The sequence below is a fragment of the Oncorhynchus kisutch genome, linkage group LG17 (assembly GCF_002021735.2).
Source record: "Oncorhynchus kisutch isolate 150728-3 linkage group LG17, Okis_V2, whole genome shotgun sequence".
In the NCBI taxonomy this organism is placed as follows: Eukaryota; Metazoa; Chordata; class Actinopteri; order Salmoniformes; family Salmonidae; genus Oncorhynchus; species Oncorhynchus kisutch.
Genome location: NC_034190.2, coordinates 40028384 through 40036040, shown reverse-complemented (window position 1 = coordinate 40036040; position 7657 = coordinate 40028384). Strand labels below are relative to the sequence as shown.

Below are 7657 nucleotides of genomic sequence, written 5' to 3'. Positions count from 1 at the left end.
TGTGAACTACATCTTATGTTCTTACATTTCTGTGAGAATGAATCAAAACATTACCCTCGTGTGTCCGTGTGTGTTTTACCCACACATACTTTGAGGTATCACACAACAGTGCCTGACTGAGTGACATCCGGTACATTTGCAGACCCACTGCTCAGTTCATCTCATTGCTTAAGTGACTTTTACCATTGGTTTTTAGCTGGTAACAAATGTCTTTCTAACCTGTAAAGTAAACTGTTGGTCATTGCTAAGCCACCCGGCAGACCGCTGCAGTAGAAATCATGCCATTAGTTTTGTGTTACCCATGTGTCTGCGTTCCATTGTGTGTTTACAAACTGAAGTGCTATGGCACACTGCCTCTAGTGATTGTGCTAAAAGGGGGGAGAGGATAGAAAAAAGGGAAGAGCTACTGGAGACAAAAAAAATAAGAATATGAGAACGGAAGGAGGGTTTAGGGATGGATGGAAGGGGAGTAGAGTGCCAGTGCCCATGAGGTAATTTACCTGTCCACTTGAGCATAATGTACGTGACATACCTCTCGTTGCAATTAGGTATCTCAGGCTTTTGATCAAACCTATGTCTGTTTTTGTCAAAGGAATGATTTATTTTTAACTTGACTGTTTTGTTATAGGTGTTTTTATTGTATGACACAGGGGATTGCCTGTGAGACGATAGTGAAATTACTAAGTTACAATGTGAATTAAGATGGCAAAGCATTGCACAAAGATTTGAAAATGTTATCTGCTTAAATGTCATTTGATGTGAACTTAAAATGAGACTCAGATTGTTATATTTTTATCGTTGACATTGCAGTATTAAGTGTATGTATTTTAATATTGTCACACACTTCCTGGTTTATGTTCTGCTTCTAAAGGAAGTTTTAAAATTGACGTTGCATAAATCAATAGATTACTAAAAGGGATACTTTTCTGTGTTCTCTGAGTTCTTTACATTGCATTTATCTGTTAATGTTTAACACTTGTGGGAATTGGCCTATAGGGGTAAATTGAAATGTTTCTTACAGAATAAATGTTAAATGCATAACCATAGTAGCAAATTGAAAGGGAACAGTTTGAAGGTAATGGGGAAATGATTAGAACAAAGGTGAGGACACAACAGTTCACAAGACTGAATCCAAATGTTACGCTTGAATTTATGTGCATTTTACATTTACTGTACTTTCATCTGCATTTGTTGATAACAAAATCTGAAAATAATCGAAATACATTTAGTAACATAAGGCTATTCCTGGAAAATGTGGGGTAGGTGCAACATAAGACAAAATTACAAGGGTTTTAATGCTCCTTCGGCTGTAAATATGTCTACCGTGTCCACATTGTGTTCGGATTCCCTTTTCTCAAGCTATATTCAAATGCCACTATGTATTCTACAAATGGTATAATAGGTCAAATATAATGACTGATGGCAGTAGCTAGCTACCTACTGTAGCTAACTAGCCAGCTAACCACTGTAGCTAGCCAGCAAGCAACTCTAAAGGGATTGCAAACGGTTTAGCCAAACAAAAAAAGTTTTATCTAAATACACTTAAGGCTCCCCGAGTGCCGCAAGGCGCTGCATCGCAGTTGCTGGCTGTGTCACTAGAGATCCTGGTTCGAGTCCAGGCCTTCACAGCGTCGTCCGGGTTAGGGGAGGGTTTGGCTGGCAGGGATGTCCTTGTCCCTTTGCGCTCTAGCGACTCCTGTGGTGGCCCGCTGACACATGCGGCAGGTGTACGGTGTGTCCTCCAACACATTGGTGCGGCTGGCTTGGCATTGTGTCAAGAAGCAGTGCGGTTTGGTTGGGTCGTGTTTCGGAGGACGCATGTCTCTCGACCTTCACCTCTCCCAAGTCCGTACGGTAGTTGCAGCGATGAGACAAGACTTTAACTACCAATTGGATACCGGAGAAAAAGGGGTAAAAATATACAAATCCGCTGAAGGCCATGGAAGAACTAGGACATTTTCCACTTCCAGGAATTGTGTACAGATCCTTGCAACATGGGGCTGTGCTTTTTCATGATCAAACATGAGGTGATGGAAGAATGGCACGACAATGGGTCTCGGGATCTCTTCACATTATGACATTATGTCACATTATGTCTCTTCACATTATGTCATTATGTGTTCAAATTGCCATTGATAACATGCAATTGTGTTCGTTGTCCGTTGCTTATGCCTGCCCATATCATAACCCCACCATGGGGCACTCCGTTCACAACGTTGACAGCAGCAAACCGCTCACCCACACAACGCCATACACGCTGTCTGTCATCTGCCTGGTACAGTTCGACGTTGAACATTTGCCCACTGAAGTCGGTTATGTCGCTGAATTGCAGTCAGGTCAAGAACCTGGTGAGGACTACGAGCGCGCAGATGAGCTTCCCTGAGACGGTTTCTGACAGTTTGCAGAAATTCTTTGGTTGTGCAAACCCACAGATTCATCAGCTGTCCGGGTGGCTTGTCTCAGAGATCCTCGCTCTAGAAAGAGGCCCGGATTTCCAATTTCCAGTCGGAGCTCGTTCATTCCCGACTTCCCAGTTGTCTTGAACTCACTGAAGTCAAGTTTTCACAGTTCTGAGTTAACAGTTGCTTTGAGAGTGGCACAAATCATGCTTCATTGACAGCATGGCCAATGTTGAATGTTTATCATTTTAAACTTGGAAACGAGCCCCTTAATCACAGATTTGGGACCACACAGCCACTCCACTGAATAGCAGGCGAGTGATTGCTTTGCAAAGCTTGTAGAGTTAGCCACTGTCACTGATTCCTTCCAAACCACTCATTGTTGAATTTGCAATTTCCAACTTGTGTAATGTTTATGTCCAATGGCCGATGATCACCAATATGTTTTATCTATAATTTCTCTTCCTTATTTCTCATTTATTTTTATATAACCTTTATTTAACTAGGCAAGTCAGTGAAGAACAAATTCTTATTTACAATGACGGCAAAACCCAGACGACGCTGGGCCAATTGTGTGATACAGCCTGGAATCGAGCCAGGGTCTGTAGTGACACCTCTAGCATGTTTATAATCTACATAGTGGTTTCCAAAAAGTTATTACCCCCCCCTAAACCTGAATCTCAACGTAGCTTTATGATCTTTCTTACCACTATTATTTTAGGGTTCTAATCCCCCTCTTTGAAAAACTCCCCACTGTGAACAAATCTTTTACATTCCTGAACCTTCACCATCTTTATCCTTAAACTACCCACAATAGCTGTGATCTATTGTTATTCTCAACGACCTTCAAATCAAATCCAACTTTATTTCTCACATGAGCCAAATTCAACAAGTGTAGACTTTACCGTGAAATGCTTACTTATACAAGCCCTTAACCAACAGTGCAGTTCAAGTAGAGTTACCTTCCTGGCCATATTAAAGTGTTATATACCTAAATACAATTTTGGAGCCAGTTTTCATATCTTTGGTAATGCAAACATTTATTTATTATATTATATTTCTCATTAGACAGCAGTATACCATCCTGCATCCCACTGCTGTAGAAAATGGTACAAATAAAGAACAACCCTTGAATGAGTAGGTGTGTCCAAACTTTTGACTGGTACAAACATAACATTGAATATTCAACTCACCTTCAATGAGGAAGAAATTATTCACAGATTATCTTTGAGGTGTGCTCTCTTCAGGATGTTCTGGGCTGATGGCTGTGTGAGAACAGAGTGGCAGTTGAGTGAGCTGGGGCCTTTTATGGCCCTGCCTCTGGGAGCCTGTCAGCTTGAGACATGATGAGAAAGAGTGAGAGGGCCTACCTGTAAGATATTTTGTGAATATTGCTATAAAACATACTTCAATTTGAAGAGGTTTTTGACCACTCGGAGCTAATCGCAAACACTCATTAAAACAGGGACAAATTATTATCTACGCTAAAGAATGTGAATTTGGTCATCAAAATGCTTTTTGATATGTTTCAAAACGTGACCGTTTCGAGAGATTTCTGGACACTATAGGGGACGCCTTGGCCTTGTTATGGATGAACGTCTATAAAGATAGATTGGTATAAGATATCTGATCCATTTCTGGGGCACATGTTGACAAGATGTTGTGGAATCACAGAAGGGGAATATTGACCAACTGAGAATCTCAATGTACAGCTCAATAAACACAATAGGCGTTTTGTTCCATTTCAGTCTTCTCTGATGTGTATAAAGTGTCATATTGGGATGCAAACAAAAAATTGAATACATTTCAACTCTATATCTGACATGATACTGGAGTCTTTTTTTAAGCCCATAACCATGTGTGTGAGGTGTATACTTTTGTTTTGCAGTAGATTTGTTATAGATTACCAAGAAACACTATGTGTGACACTGATTTAGCCGACTGCAGTAAAATGTTATTAAGTCATTAGTAAAGGGCCACATTGTTAAAGAGTACAATTACATTTTTTAGGTGGTTTTTAGCCTGTCAATCTTTTATTGCTTCATAAGCAGAAAAATTGTGGGTTCCGAAGTCATTAAGCAGGTTGTGAACCTAGGGTCACCTTAAGTTCATAATATTTAACGCATTAGGGAGTTATCTGTTAGACACCTAGAGAGGAGGAGAGAGTGATTTAGTCCCAAGCTTGCAGACCCTGTAGCTGCTTGTAAATACCCCTGCACCCAAGCCCCCACACAAGTCAGTTAAGAACAAATTCTTACTTACAATAACGGCCTGCTTGACCGCTGCGCCACTCAGGAGGTCTCTCCCCCTCTCTCTCTCTCTCTCTCTCTCTCTCTCTCTCTCTCTCTCTCTCTCTCTCTCCCTCTCTCTCTCTCTCTCTCTCTCTGTCTCTCTCTCTCTCTCTCTCTCTCCCTCTCTCTCTCTCTCTCTCTGTCTCTCTCTCTCTCTCTCTCTCTCTGTCTCTCTCTCTCTCTCTCTGTCTCTCTCTCTCTCTCTCCCTCTCTCTCTCTCTCTCTCTCTCTCTCTCTCTCTCTCTCTCTCTCTCTCTCTCTCTCTCTCTCTCTCTCTCTCTCTCTCTGTCTCTCTCCCTCTCTCTCCCTCTCTCCCTCTGTCTCTCTCTCTCTCTCTCTCTCTCTCTCTCTCTCTCTCTCTCTCTCTCTCTCTCTCTCTCTGTCTCTCTCTCTCTCTCTCTCTCTCTCTCTCCCTCTCTCTCTCTCTCTCTCTCTCTCTGTCTCTCTCTCTCTCTCTCTCTCTCTCTCTCTCTCTCTCTCTCTCTCTCTCTGTCTCTCTCTCTCCCTCTCTCTCTCTCTCTCTCTCTCTCTCTCTCTCTCTCTCTCTCTCTCTCTCTCTCTCTCTCTCTCTCTCTGTCTCTCTCTCTCTCTCTCTCTCTCCCTCTCTCTCTCTCTCTCTCTCTCTCTCTCTCTCTGTCTCTCTCTCTCTCTCTCTCTCTCTCTCTCTCTCTCTCTCTCTCTCTCTCTCTCTCTCTCTCTCTGTCTCTCTCTCTCCCTCTCTCTCTCTCTCTCTCTCTCTCTCTCTCTCTCTCTCTCTCTGTCTCTCCGTCTCTCTCTCTCTCTCTCTCTCTCTCTCTCTCTCTCTCCCCATGACTAAACCTTCATATAAATCATATATATTATTGTTACACAATACTATGTATAAACCTTTATATAGCTCATCAATTACACAGGTATAAAAAGCTAGTATACATACACTAAAGACACAGCTTAAAGTGAATGGAAAAATGTTTTGCCTAACTGAAATTCCTCCTTACCGTCATCTCTGCTAAACAAGACCATGACGAAGACATGGAAAGTTTGAAACAGCATACCAAGCAGCTACGCAAAACGGTCTTGAGTGACAGCTAATCTGCCCAATTAGCTTATTCCCTTGAAATTCGACACTCCACATAAGGAGTTACCCATGACTCAGCCAGTGTGGCAAATGGCTTATTTGTACAGATGCCTACAGTAGCTCTGATTGGCTATGACGCACTGGTCCTGGACAAGACAGATGTTTTATTGGGTTTTATTAACTGCAGTGTCTATTAATTGTCCAAATGCACAGCCGTTTTCCCCCTCTATATTGCTGTAGAATTTTCACAAATGCCTTAGTACTGTATATGTTATTCCCAAACATTCTATGAATTTAATGAAAACATGCAAAAAACTTAAACAACAATGTATTTTATTCTTCCTGAGGGTGTATATGAACAGATTTGAATAAGATTTAATGTTGCTTAAACAGTGTCAGTTCCACTTTAACTTACAGCATTCTCCTTACTCAGACAAACAAAACATTTCCAAATGTTGCCCAATCCACAGGGATGGGGCAACTTCTTGTTGTGCAAGGCACTCAAGATCGGCTGTCAGTCAAAACCAATGACGTATACAAACCCTGGATTGCTAATGCTATGTATTGGCAATTGAGAGGCTTTAAAACTACCGGTTGGCAGTGGTGTAAAGTACTTAAGTAAAAATACTTTAAAGTACTACTTAAGTTGTTTTTTGTTGTCACGCCCTAATCTGTTTCACATGTCCTTGTTTTTATTTATTTTACTTTTATTTATTCAGGTTTTTTTCTCATTGAGATAATATCTCTTTTCCAAGAGAGGCCAGGTCCCAGCAGCAGGGTGAACAATGTTTCAGACAAAACAACATACATACACTAACACAACATTAAACAAAACTATAAACACACATACAGTACAACAATGACATATTACATTAAAAATACAAACATCTTGACTAAAAACAGCTGGCCTAAAAACAATTACACTCTTCTATGATGTATACATCGATCAAGTGTTTAAACTCCACCAACGAAACTAGATTCATCACATTTTAAAATGTTCAGGAGAGAATTCCAGGACCAGGGAGCTAAGTAACTTAAACTGTTTCTACCATGGCCTGTTCTAATTTTTGGTACTGTTAGAAGCAAATCAGAATGGGACCATAATTGATATTTATTTACCAACCTGACTAAAAAAGAACAGAGATAAAATTGCATTTTACCCAGTATGGCCTTATAAATCAGTGTATACCAGTGTTTAACTCTACGCAAGGTCAATGACGACCAGCCAACAGCGCTGTAGAGATCACAATGATGTGTTAGACGTTTCTGATTTGTAATGAATCTGAGGGCTGCATGATACACTGAATCAAGTGCTCTTAGGGTAGTGGTTGAGGCCTGCATATATATAACATCACTAAAATCTAAAACCGACAGTAATGTACATCGTACCAGCTCCTTCCTGGCCTCAAAAGAAAAACAAGCCTTATGCCGGTAATAAAATCCTATTTTCAGCTTGAGCTTCCTTATCAAGTTCTCTACGTGCACAGTGAAGCTCAGCTTATCATCAACCCACACACCCAAATATTGTGCCTGTCTCCACCCCCTCCAGGTGTTGCTCATCATCGCCAGTGTATTTATACCTGTGTTTTCTGTCTCTCTGTGCCAGTTTGTCTTGTTTTCCAAGTCAACCAGCAGTCATCGCCTAGCTCCTATTTTCCCAGTCTCTGTTTTCCAAGTCCCCATGTCCTGACTACGAACCCACCTGCCTGTCCACTCTAACTGCCTTGAACTCGAGCCTGCCTATCGCCTTGTACTGTTTGGACTCGGACCTGGTTACTGAACCCCTGCCTGTCCTGACCTCGAGACTGTCTAACGCCCTGTACTGTTTGGACTCTGACCTGGTTACTGAACCCCTGCCTGTCCTGACCTCGAGACTGTCTAACGCCCTGTACTGTTTGGACTCTGACCTG

The 7657-nt window shown here is 41.5% G+C and overlaps 1 protein-coding gene across 1 annotated transcript in view; it reads left to right on the top strand.

Moving 5' to 3' along the window:
- Positions 1–924, top strand: part of LOC109907658 (lysosomal thioesterase PPT2-A) — a 9648-nt gene extending 8724 nt beyond the window's left edge. The window contains exon 8 of the mRNA XM_020505755.2: positions 1–924. This exon is cut by the window's left edge and continues 286 nt beyond it. The gene's annotated coding sequence lies outside the window, so the exon portion shown is untranslated.
- Positions 925–7657: the final 6733 nt, after the last annotated feature.